Below are 12,481 nucleotides of genomic sequence, written 5' to 3' on the forward strand. Positions count from 1 at the left end.
GAGCACAGCCGTAAATGCAGTTCCTCTGTCCGTGATGATCACCTCAGGAGCGCCTTCTCGCAGAAAACTTCTTTCGACGGAAAATTTAGCAACTGGTGCTACGGTACCATTAGGCACGGCTTTGGCTTCGGCGTGACTGGTGATCAAGCTGGGAAGGGGCCTAGAAGGTCCATCTCAATTTGTTGAAAGTGTTTACTCGGCGGCGGCATGGGGCTCAGCCAACCACCAGGTCTCGTCAGGGTTGCTCTGCGTCGCTGGCATTCACAGCACGGTCACACATATTTAACAAGGTTGGCAGGCAACCGCAACCAGTAATAATTTTCTTGTATCATGTGTAACGTGCGCGCCAATCCGAGATGCCCTGCTGTCGGTTCATCGTGCACCGCCAGCAGAATCTCATGTAAGAGGACTTTGGGTACTACAAGAAGCTGTGCTTTTATGTTGGTTGCGCAGTTATAAACGACGACGTCGTTGTACAGGGCGAGCGACAATAAATGATGCCAGAACACAGCAAGAGGGGTAGCGATCTTTCCTTCGAGGTAATCAGCAAGGTCTTTTACCTCAGGGTCCAAGCGCTCCTGCTGTACAAAACTGCTGGCGTTACCGGTCACAAGAAGGCATCTTCGCCTTGTTACTTCGGTAGCGCATCAAGGGGAGCTCGTGACAAGCAGTCTGCTTCAAAGGGCTTGCAGCTCTACTTATAGACGACTGTGACGTCGAGTTCTTGAAGACGCTAGGCTCCATCCTGCAAGGTGTTCGGAGTGATCTTTTAAGTTGGCGAGCCAGCAGAGAGCATGGTGATATTTCATAACCCTGAATGGTCGTCCGTACAAATAGGGGCGAAATTTTTGTCACCCAAATGATGTGAAGACATTCATTATCCGTTGTCGAATAATTGGCTTCAGCTTTCGAAATTGAACGGTTTGCATAGGCGATATCTTAATCCTGTCCTGCACTCTTCAGAACGAGAACCGCGCCTAGGCCCAATCCGCTTACGTCGGAGTGAAGTTCAGTTTCGACGTTTTCATCAAAGTGGACCAGGACAGAAGGGGACTGTAGACGGCGCTTAAGCTTAACGAAGACTTCTTCTTGCTTCCCTTCCAATTTAAAATCTACGTCAATCTTTGTAAGCTGCGTCAACGGCTTGGCGATGTGCGAAAAGTTCCTGACAAATTGTCGATAATTAGCGCATAGCCCAAAGAACCTGCGTAACGCTTTCTTGTCGGCGGGAGGTGGAAAGTGCGTGATCGCAACCGTTTTCTCTGGATGGGCGAACACCTTCCTTGCTAATGATAAAACCCAGGAATCGCAGTTCCTCGTAGGCAAAGTGGCCCTTCTCTGCTTTCAAAGTTAGCCCTGATGACTTGATAGCTTCTAGCACTGTCCGAAGCCTTTTTTAGTGGTTTTCGAAGCTACAGGAGAAGACAACGACATCATCCAAGTATACCTGACCAATCTGCCACTTCAAGCCCGCAAGAACAATTCCATTACTCGTTGAAACGATGCTGGTGAGAGGCCATATGGCATCACATTGAACCCGAATAGGCCGTCCGGTGTGATGAATGCGGTCATCTAGCGATCTCTTTCATCGACATGATCCCGCCGGGGTGGCGCAGTGGTTACGGCGCTCGACTACTGCTCCCAAAGACGCGGAATCAAATCCCGGTCTCGGCGGCCGCTTTTCAATAGAGGCGAAAAGCAAGGCGCCTATGTGCTGTGCGATGCAAGTGCACGTTAAAAACCCCTGGTGGTCGAAATTTCCTGAGTCCTCCACTAGGGCGTCTCTCACAGACTGAGTCGCTTTCGTACTTTAAACCCCACAAATCAACCAACCAACCAATATTTTGTCGAAATCAATTTGCCAATAGCCGCTATACATGTCAATCGATGAGACACACCTTGCACTACATGTCCTGTTCATGTAAATTTCTTCCTGACTTGCACTAAAATGTCAGTAACTTGAGGTATTTCTCTGACCCACTCTGCAGGTTTCGTATCTCTTAATACTGCCCGTACCATTTTACATTCCATAGCCCTCTGCTTATTCCTCAACTTTAGTAGAACCCCCTTGACCTCGACGTGTTAGCCCTATAGGTGAGTACATGTGTATGCAACTATGTAAACGTTCGTCTTGAGCGATACCGAAAAGCTGCTAGTCATAAACTGCGAGTGCTAGCCAAATACTCTGCGTCCCAATCTTATTCTCCTTGTTATTTCCCTTTCAAGGTCCGGATCTGCGGTTACTACCTGTATTAAGTAGACATATTCGCCTAATATTTCCAGTGCTTCGCTACCTAACGTAAACTGCTGTTTCTTCCCGAGGCTGTTGAACCTTACCTTAGTCTTCTGCAGATTGATTTTTAAGCCAACTTTTGTAATTTTCGTATAAAGGCCATGAATTATTCTTTGCATTTCTCCCGAGTTACTGCATGGCAATGTCATCAGCAAATCGACAATTACTGTAGTAGTTTCTATCTACCCTTACCCTTAACTGCTCTCGTTGAAAATCTATGGATACTTCTTCCATTCAAGCTATGAATCGTACTGGGGAGATCGTGTCTCCTTGCCTAACACATTTCTTTATAAAAATTTTGTTACTTCTTAAAACAGGACTACGGTTGCTGTACAGCCAGTATATACATCGTCCAGCACTTTCACGTACGACTCGTCTACACCCTCATTTCGCAGTGCCTTTATGACCGTCGAGCTTTCTACTGAATCAAATACGTCCTTCGTCACTGCGGGTAAGTCTGATTGGTTTTCCCTACCGCCAACCTCATCATTGTCCTAACCTCTCTGGCTACGGCAGAGAACACTATAGAACCCCTTGGCAACTTTGACTATCTTGACCATATTCATGTTGACATTGCCCGCCTTGTCCCTCAGCGGATACACCTGATTTTTGCCTATGCCTCTTTTCTCCTTCATCAACTTCAGGTTTCCCCTACTCTTTACAGCATGATCAATTTTCTCCATATTATGCTTCCTTACTTCGGATAATTTGGGCTTATGGATTAGCTTTGATATCTCTACCAAATGTATCTGGTCTGTTGAATTTGAAGCTTTCTTACTTTGGTGTTGCCTAAATAACTATTTCGTCTCCTTAGACAGCTTAACGGTATCCTCTCTAACTATCCTACTGCCTACTTCTAAAGCGCACTCAGTAATGATATCTGCGAAATTATTGGACATTGCTTCTAGGCTAATGCTGTCATCCTCGGTTAGAGCTTAATATCTTTTCTGTAGCGAGATCCTGAACTATTCTGCACTCCTCCTCACCAGTAATGCATTGATGGACTTCTTACTAATCTGTTTCGTTCCTTCTTCAGCTTTAGAATAAGTTCAGACCTTACCAACCTGTGGTCCCTGCATTGCACTTTCCCGATTACATCTACATCCTGCATAATGGCGGGGTTAGAACACACCAAATCAATTTTATTATTAATCTCCCCGTTAAGAACTTTTCATGTCCACTTCCGGTTTGCTGAAGAAAATGTTCATTATTCGTGAGTTATTGCACTCTTCAAACTTAATAACTGCCGCCCGCTATTCGTAGACCAATACCAAAGTCACACACTGCCTGGTCTCCTGTCTGCTTTTTCCCTACCTTGGCATTGAAGTCGCCTATTCATAAAGTATACGGCGTATTTCCTTTCCGCAGTTCGTAGACGCTTTCAACTGCCTGGTCATCATGACCGCATGTAGGTGAGTATTCCTGCACAATCTTTAATTACGAATAATTAAGCCTAATTACGATGCCCTTTTATTAATGCTATACGCCACGTGCGCTGTTATGAGGGCACTACCATTGCCGGAGCTCTAGCATCACCTACCGCACAGCCGTTCGCATTATGTCTGTTCCGCCTCCAGCGCGTATTTCGAGAATGGCAGAACGAAGCGGCAGTCGTGTGCTATTTCGCGGAATCAGGCGAATTGAAAACGTTGATGTGAGAGAGAAAAAACTTTATTGTTGAGACTAGTGTTACTGGGTCTTAGTGGAAGAGCAAAGTGGCCGTTAGCTGGTGGCTTGTGGCGGCTTCTTCAGTGCGGTTTACGGCGCCCAATTGTATATCGGGTCTCGCATTATGAAGCACTTGCTTCCAGGATTCAAATGAGGCAGCTTCTATGAGAGCCTTTCAAAGGTACCAGTGTGCAATTTGGCAAAGATATGTATGCTTCTCAGCCCGTTTACGGCGTTCGCGAAGAAATTTCCAGCGCCGTGGGGCTGTCCGATGTAATCGCAAAATTCGTAATCGAGATGAAGAGCGTCGACTACGACATGCGGCTAGAGGTAAGCACCTTGCTTTAGCTATTGCAGAGTGTGTAATTTCGTATTGTGGTTCCTTATGCTTTTGGAGATGTTCGGAAGATCGTGAAAGCCACCTGCACCTGCAAATCAAAATCGTGAAGACTGCTGCAAGCTCGCCGCTGCGTTGGCTGTTTATATTATAAAGCCACTATCATGCGTCGCGAACGCACCTGCCATGGGCGTGGAATAAGCAATAATCTCGTCCGAATCTTGACACGAAGAAGTTGATAAGGATTTATTTTCAGTTGAGAGCAATACTGATATTTATGACGCTTGCCAGGTCAATAATTGCCTCCTGCAGGTCCTTCACCTTCTTCCTTGCTGCTTCAAAATCGAGCTTGATCTTGCGCTGCACCTCTTTCTTCCAGATGTTCTTGAAGTCGTTGCAGAAGGGCACCCACGGTGCAAAGAACTCCTTGGGCCACTCGGACTCGTTCTTGGACTTTGGCTGCAGACTGAAGTACTCCTTGGTCTCCAGGAATTTTAGCCTGCATTCCTCAAGGTTCTCCTCCTGCTCCTTGTGCTCGTTGTAAGCCTTCTTGAGGAAAATGTTCATCTGCTCCTTGAAGGGTTCCTGGTGTTCGGCGTCGGAGTTTGCCAGCACTTTTTGTACCTTCGTCTCCTTCGGTTCTACCTTCGGTTCTAGATTCCGTAAGAATGATGACCTGTTACCGAGCTATTTACAGCAGTGTCTAGCTGTTCTACACACACATGGAAAGCAAAAGTGGCGATGCGAAATAGCGGAATTCGGTAGACATGGCTAGTTGTCATATAATTATTTCATTTCGATTGTGCTTTTTTATCTACACAATAACAGGCCATGTTAGGCGTTCGTTGCCTGAGGTAAAGCGGGCCACACGCCAAAAATTATCGTGGTTTCAGATGCCATCGCACCTTTAAAGTAACATCAGGTCATAACCTGGAAATCTAGCTGACCAATTTCGCTGAAAATGTACCATTAAAATCAAGAACATTCATTTCGCACAGGTGACGCATCGCCGACAACGCTAGAAATGTTGATATAACCCGTCACGGCCACCGTGGTCACGGCGCACATTTGAAGGCCTCCTGTACAGTAGCGCCATCTCACGGTGAAGCGTCGAAGTTGGTACGAGATTTCCGCGGCCGTGGAGGCGCTGTTACTACACCTGAAATATTTCTTACACCGTGGTCCACACCACTGAGGATGATCACAGCACAGCACTCGTCTGCGTCTTCTTCTTCTGGTAGTCTGTCGCACTCCTTTTTCGTCAGCACGGCTAGCGAATACCGCTCAGTAACACTACCCCCCCCCCTCGGGAAAAGCACAGTCCCGGTGCGTTCTACGTTTGTGAACCAGGACGTGCATAATAGGGCTTCAGGCGGGACACATGCACTATTTCAGAGTATGGCGCTCTGGACGAGGATTTCGGAGGCAGAGATTCAAATTCGTATGTGACGTCTGTCAAGGGGCGCAAAACTCGGTAAGGGCCTGTGTAACGGGGCAAAAGGTTTTCACACAAGCCCACGCGACGGCACGGGAGCCACAGCAAGACGAGTGACCCAGGAGGGTAGTGGACATCATGGTGGGGACTGTCGTACCGGAACTTTTGAGAGTCTTGGGATGCAGAGAGCCTGGCATGAGCTATCCGGCGGGCATAATGAGCGCGGGCTACGGCCTCACTGGCGTAAGTACTGGTGGCGTCTGCCGCGGGTAGTGAGGTGTCGAAGGGCAGTAACGGGTGGCGGCCAAATATCAGATAAAATGGGGAGTATCCAGCGGTAGTATGGACAGATGAATTGTAGGTGAATGTCACAAAAATTGTAGATGAACATCCCAATCCCGGTGGTCGTCAGACGCATACATGGACAACATGTCTCGGAGGGTACGGTTTAGGTGTTCCGTGAGACCGTTGGTCTGGGGGTGATAGGCTGTGGTGAATTTGTGACGGACAGAGCACGAACGGAGAATTTCGTCAACCACTCGCGAAAGAAGGCAGCGGCCGCGGTCAGTTAGTAGTTCACGAGGGGCACCATGATGTAGTATCACGTTTTCTAGGAGGAAGTCAGTGACGTCTGTGGCGCAACTGGTCGGGATGGCTCTGGTAATAGCATACCCTGTAGCATAATCGGTGGCGACGGCGATCCATTTGTTCCCTGAGGCGGAAACTGGAAAGGGCCCAAGGAGGTCAACACCTACACGGCAAAACGGGTCAGTGGGTATGGAGATCAGCTGCAAATGGCCTGAAGGTAAAATTTTGGGCTTCTTTCGACGCTGACACAATTCACATGCGGCGTTGTATTGCTGGACGGAGCGGTAGAGCCCCGGCCAGTAGAAGCGTCGGCGCAGGCTGTCGTATGTGCGAGACACCCAGGTTGCCAGCCGTTGGAGCATAATGAAACTGGTCAAGGATGGTGGAACGCAGATGTTGAGGAACGACCAGCAAAAGGTCTGCTCCGTCTGGTCGCGTATTGTGTCGTAATAGGGTGTTCTCGTGGAGTACATATAAGGCAAGAGATGGATCAGGTCGGTCGCAGGTCAGACGGAGGATAATGGAATGGAGCAAATGATCTCGGCAATGTTAGAAAAGGCCGCCACAGACAAGACACAGGCGTCATCGTCAGAGTCGGTAGGACTAGGGGAGTCGACGGGATGACGGGCAAGCAGTCTGCATCTTGGTGAAGCCTGTCGGACGTGTACACGACGGAAAATGTATACTCTTGTAATCGAAGAGCCCAGCGCCCAAAACGGCCTGCAGGATCTTAGAGGGAGGAAAGCCAACACAAGGCATGATGGTCTGTTATAGCAGTAAAATGCCGGCCAAACAAATAAGGGCGGAATTTTTTAATAGCCCAAACAAGTGCCAGGCACTCTCGCTCTGTGATAGAGTAATTTTGTTCGGACGTAGATAAGAGGCGGCTGGCATACGCAATCACCTTTGTGCGGCCGTGTTGTCTCTGGGCAAGTATAGCTCCAATGCCATGGCCACTTGCGTCGGTGCGGAGTTCAGTATTGGCAGATGGGTTGAAATGGGCCAAGAAGGGTGGAGTTGTGAGAGCAGCAATGAGTTCCGAGAAAGCTGCAACTTGTTCAGGCCCCCAGGAAAATGAAACGTCTTTCTTTAGGAGATTGGTGAGAGGACGAGCTAGCGCTGCGAAATTCGGGACGAATCGTCGGAAATAAGAACATAGGCCTATAAAGCTTCGAACCTCGCTGGATGAACGTGGAGTGGGAAAATCTCTGACGGCACGAATCTTGTCGAGGTCAGGCTGAACGCCGGCAACATTAACCAAGTGACCAAAGACTTTGATTTGTCGGTGACGAAAGCTGCACTTTTTGGAGTTTAATTGCAGTCCCGCGCGGCGAAAAAGCGCTAGGATTGCAGAAAGGCGACGGAGATGGCTTTCAAATGTAGGCGAGAAAACTATTACATCATCAAGATAACACAAACAAGTGGTCCACTTGAAGCCTCGGAGCAAAGAGTCCATCATACTTTCGAAGGTTGCTGGGGCATTGCAAAGGCCAAAAGGCATGACTTTGAATTGATAAAGGCCGTCAGGGGTTGTGAACGCTGTTTTTTCACGGTCTCTATCGTCGACAGAGATCTGCCAATAGCCAGAACGAAGGTCGATGGACGAAAAGTAGCTGGCTCCGTGCAAAGTATCAAGCGCGTCGTCTATACGCGGAAGAGGATACACATCTTTTCTGGTTATCTTATTTAAATGACGATAGTCAACGCAGAATCTCCAACTGTTATCTTTCTTTTTGACCAACACAACAGGGGATGCCCAGGGGCTACTGGAAGGCTCAATTATTTCGTTCGCCAACATTTTGTCGACCACTGTTTGGATGACGCGTCGCTCGGCAAGCGAAACACGATAGGGCCGCCTGTGAATAGGACTGGCGTCACCAGTGTCAATGCGGTGACTGACAATATGACTCAACCGAAAGGGGGAAAGAAAATAAAAACCCGACAGCTAGTGGGATAGATTACTTAAGAGGGCCATTGAGAAATATTTGGAAGCTTCCAGGAACATTGATATTCTATGCAGAGAGGAGAAACAACGGCTGACGTAAAGCGAGAGATGAGATGACTTCATAAACTGTTCAAAGAAACCATTCCTTTTAAGTCTAGGAAAGTTTAGAAAAATATTTTTTAACCGTTCTAAGGAATAAGCAAAAATCTTTAAAACAGCCTCAAGTGCTCTCGACATCTCAACTGCTAGAGTATTTAGACCAGCCTAGTTCTAAGTTCATAATTAACACTAAAGAGATATGATTGGGCTTGGAAGACTGAAACGGAAATTGTTGTGTGGCCGTTCCCGTGCTGTCGTGCCGGGAGGCCGAGAGAGAAAGAGAGAGCCGGGCTACCGCGCCGCTCCAGAACCAAACACAAACTCAATCACCCCTGGCTGGGCTTCAGCTTATTGAGCGCCACTTTTAGGTTCATAGGTGGCGACCCCAACATCTTCTTTCTCAGTCACAAGTTCCAGCGGTCCGATGGTACTAAATGGCGGCCGCTACGGACAGACACAACACCATCACCAGGACGTGACGGTACCGCTGTAACAGGCGGCAGATGAGGTGTTGCAGCCTCTTGAGTTCGAGGGTGAGGCTGGAGAAGTGCGGAACCTGCTACCCTCAGCACAAAGGTACAGGGTGTCAACAATTCCACTGCAAAATCGTTCCTCGCTCCGTTTCGACAACGAAGGACATTGGACGCTGTGCCTTGCTCAGAATTGTAGCACGCACCTAGTCGGTTCGAACCCAGACCTGTTCACCGTAATGATGTAATGGCGACCGCTGACGTGATGACGTCAGTTGAATTCCTTTTCAGTCCTTTTCTTGAAAGAGTCATGTCTGGGGATACCAAGTCACTTTCGGGTGAGTGTGGACGAAGCTTTTCATCCAGCTTTGGGACTCTAGTTCTCAGTCGCCTTCCCATTGGGAGCTGAGCTAGGCTGAAGCCACACACACCTGGTGTATCCCTTTAGCTGAGAAGGGCCATGTAAGCATCGTTTTCCTTACGGAAGATGTGTTTCACAGTCCGGAATATTAGTTCTGCCTCTCCATAAGACTGTGGGTAATGGGGGCTACTGGCAATGGGGTCGAAATCATAAGATGCAGCGAATGCATCTAATTCGCGTTAAACAAATGGCGGATACCTGTTGCGGTATCCCATGACGGGCGAAGAGGCTTTTGAGCCCCTCAGTGACCACTGGAGCTGTTTTACTTTTCAGTGTCACCACCTCTAGGAACGGGGAGTAGTAGTCCACTACCATCAAGAGTGTTTGAGAGTTGTGGTGAAAGAGGTCCATGCTCAAAACTTCCCAGGGACGAAGAGGGAGGTTTGTAGGAAGTTCATACTAATCACGTAATATTATCGGAGTAGATAATATTTATGAATATCGCTTGTTACAAATACATATTTCGGTTCGACAGGTATGTGAAATTTCTTTGTAAAAATTGCATCTCTTGAACACCGCACTGCAATAGTACACACCAGTTGCACTGACACGTGGTTTCTAACACATTTTAGTACAGACTACGAGTTACAATCCCTGGCTCATAATGTTCCCGTTTTTCTCAGCAAATAGAGATACTGTTGGTTTAGTCTTAAGCAGTTTAGAACGTACTTAGTGCAAATATAAACTATTCGTATATGTATTTTTACTTTAAATATTATACTCGCCTTTACGAACTTTCTATCTTGTTTAGCTTTTTCCATTGATTTTATTATTGGTCAACTTTTTTTTTGTTTTCATATCCTCCTGCAATGACGTATGCATGGTATAACACTTTGGTATGTCATGATCGTATTATTAATGAACTTCTAAAACTTGCTGTTCGCTCCTGCTATGTTGTGTACGGGTTTGCTGGGCCCTTGTCAAGCTGTTTGTACAGCTTTTAGCCCAGGCGACGCTACATTTGTTGGAAAATAAAATTTAATTTTATTCGATTTGAGTGGTTACCATGAATTCACTTGAGAACATCCTTAATCAGGTTCCACAAAAAGTTTCAGTTTGCGGATTTTTTTAAACGTTCCGCTTATATGTCTGAGGCAGTTTTTCAGATAAAAGTAAACTGAATATGTGGAACAACGTTCCCGTTAAATTCTAAAGGTTTCATGTTGAACATACATGTAACTGAAACATCGTTCCACGTTTTCTTCACGGTGCTTCAACCTATTTTATGGCTTTTCTCCTCGACAGCCCGGCTCAACAGGGGTGCCCAATGTTCTTGGTGGTTGAGCTATTTGATGGCTGCACTGCTCGAAGTCGCTGCCCGGCAAGAGTGCCCAGCTTCTTTCTTGCTTGAATTTCTTGATTGCTGCTCGACATCACCTAACAGAGAGCCAAACGTGCTTGGCTCAGGTTTGCAATCACACTGCAGTTTTTTTGTGTGCTGGGGACACGAATACTGATTCAGTCTCAGGCATTATTAAACTGCATTACAAGAGCTCTTGTACATGCTAGACAAACTTTTCCACCGTCGACATTACTTGGATAGCGAGAGGTATAGTGTTTAATGTTTACTCTCCCCCCCATCTGCTCAGAATTATCTATTGTTAGCGGCTGCTGAAGCACTTACAATGAGAGGTAACAAATGTGCAGGGGTTTTGTGAATAGCAGATTGAAATAATTAGAATTATGTTGATCAAATAGAACGATCAGAATTTAGTGCACAGTTTTAAAGAAAAGCGAACAATGGTACAAAGTGAGCGTCAGTTCGCAAGCTAACGATTAGACATGGTACCTCTTTTGCTGGGCATGACAACCTACACTGGCATGGCTCTTGTACATTTTGCCTCACAAAGAAGAAATGTGGTCGAGGGCAGACGAGCACGACAAAAAATGAAAGAATGTGTTCTTGGGGATGATATTTCATTACTGAGAACCCGTGGTTGAGTGACTTGGAAAATAAAAAAAGCAACAGCATAAGAAAACGCGCAAGTCTAGATACACTGTGACGTAAAGGCACCGATAAAAGCTTACAGAATAGCAAAATTAGAACAAAATAAATTAGCCGCCAATCTAAGCTTACAGCAAAGACCTGAAGGGTGTTTTAATTGCTTCCTTGTGTGCGCTTTACAATTCACCTCTCAACGTCGGGCAGAGCTTTTAAATAAAATAAATGTATTTAGCTTTCCTTTGTTATACAAATTCCAAAAACATTTTACATTTCCATGCTGCTGTTGTCTTTTTATTTTCCTTTCTAAGTAATCACATTCTTCACCCGGCATAAAGTGAAGTAACAGGTTTTGGAAACAAGTTTTTGAGAACCTCTGAGTTCAAACTATTATTATTTCTATAGCTTTGACTTATATCTTGCAAACCACAGCGTCAACTATTACGAACCAGAACCGTTAAGTGTAGTGAGGCACTAGACCTCGAAATAACGAAAGCTACATATAAGCTGCTATTTAATAAAAGCTATGCGGACAAAAACATTTGTCATACGACTAAAAATGCTTGCATGTGAAATGAGCAAACGATTGAGCAAATATGAGCAAACGATTAAACGAATGCAATCTCAAATGCTCGTGTTTTCCGCTAACTGCAAGGAACGAAGAGGTTACACCAGGAATAAGCCTTGAATTGTGGCTTGTACTATCATTCAAGGAAATAATTTTTTCTTTCAATTACATTATTTATTTTTGCTATGCGGTAAAGCGATATTCACGGTACGTTTCGTGATTTAAAGGAAGGAGATGCGATATTTTTGAAAAGGCACAAGGCAAGCTGAAAAAGTGGCTTAACCATGAGGGATGTAACACTGTAGGAATAACATGAGGAAACATGAAAATTGAGTAAGCAATGGGATACTATGCTGTGGCTGGCTGGCTAGTTCATGACACAGAAGGATACCGTGCAACTGTGGAAGGAAGAGAAAAGGGGATGTAAATACACTGCCTGTGTGTGTGGCCCATATTCTTTCTCCTGTGACTAGTTCGCTGTATGTTTTGAAAAGTAGGCAGTATGAATTTATTATAGTAGCTACACTTGCAAGAATTTGAGTAGGAATACAAAGATGTGCATGACACAAAAGTAGGTTACAAAGTATGTTACAAGTATCACTTACTTCAGCATTTTCATAGATTTCTGATCACATGCGATTTATACGCGCATGTCTTATACGCATTAAAGACCGCCACATTGCAGAGCAAAAACTGGTTTTGCTATCTAATCTGT

This window comes from Amblyomma maculatum, chromosome 7, assembly GCF_055883805.1.
Source record: "Amblyomma maculatum isolate TAMU_Amacu chromosome 7, ASM5588380v1, whole genome shotgun sequence".
Taxonomy (NCBI): Eukaryota; Metazoa; Arthropoda; class Arachnida; order Ixodida; family Ixodidae; genus Amblyomma; species Amblyomma maculatum.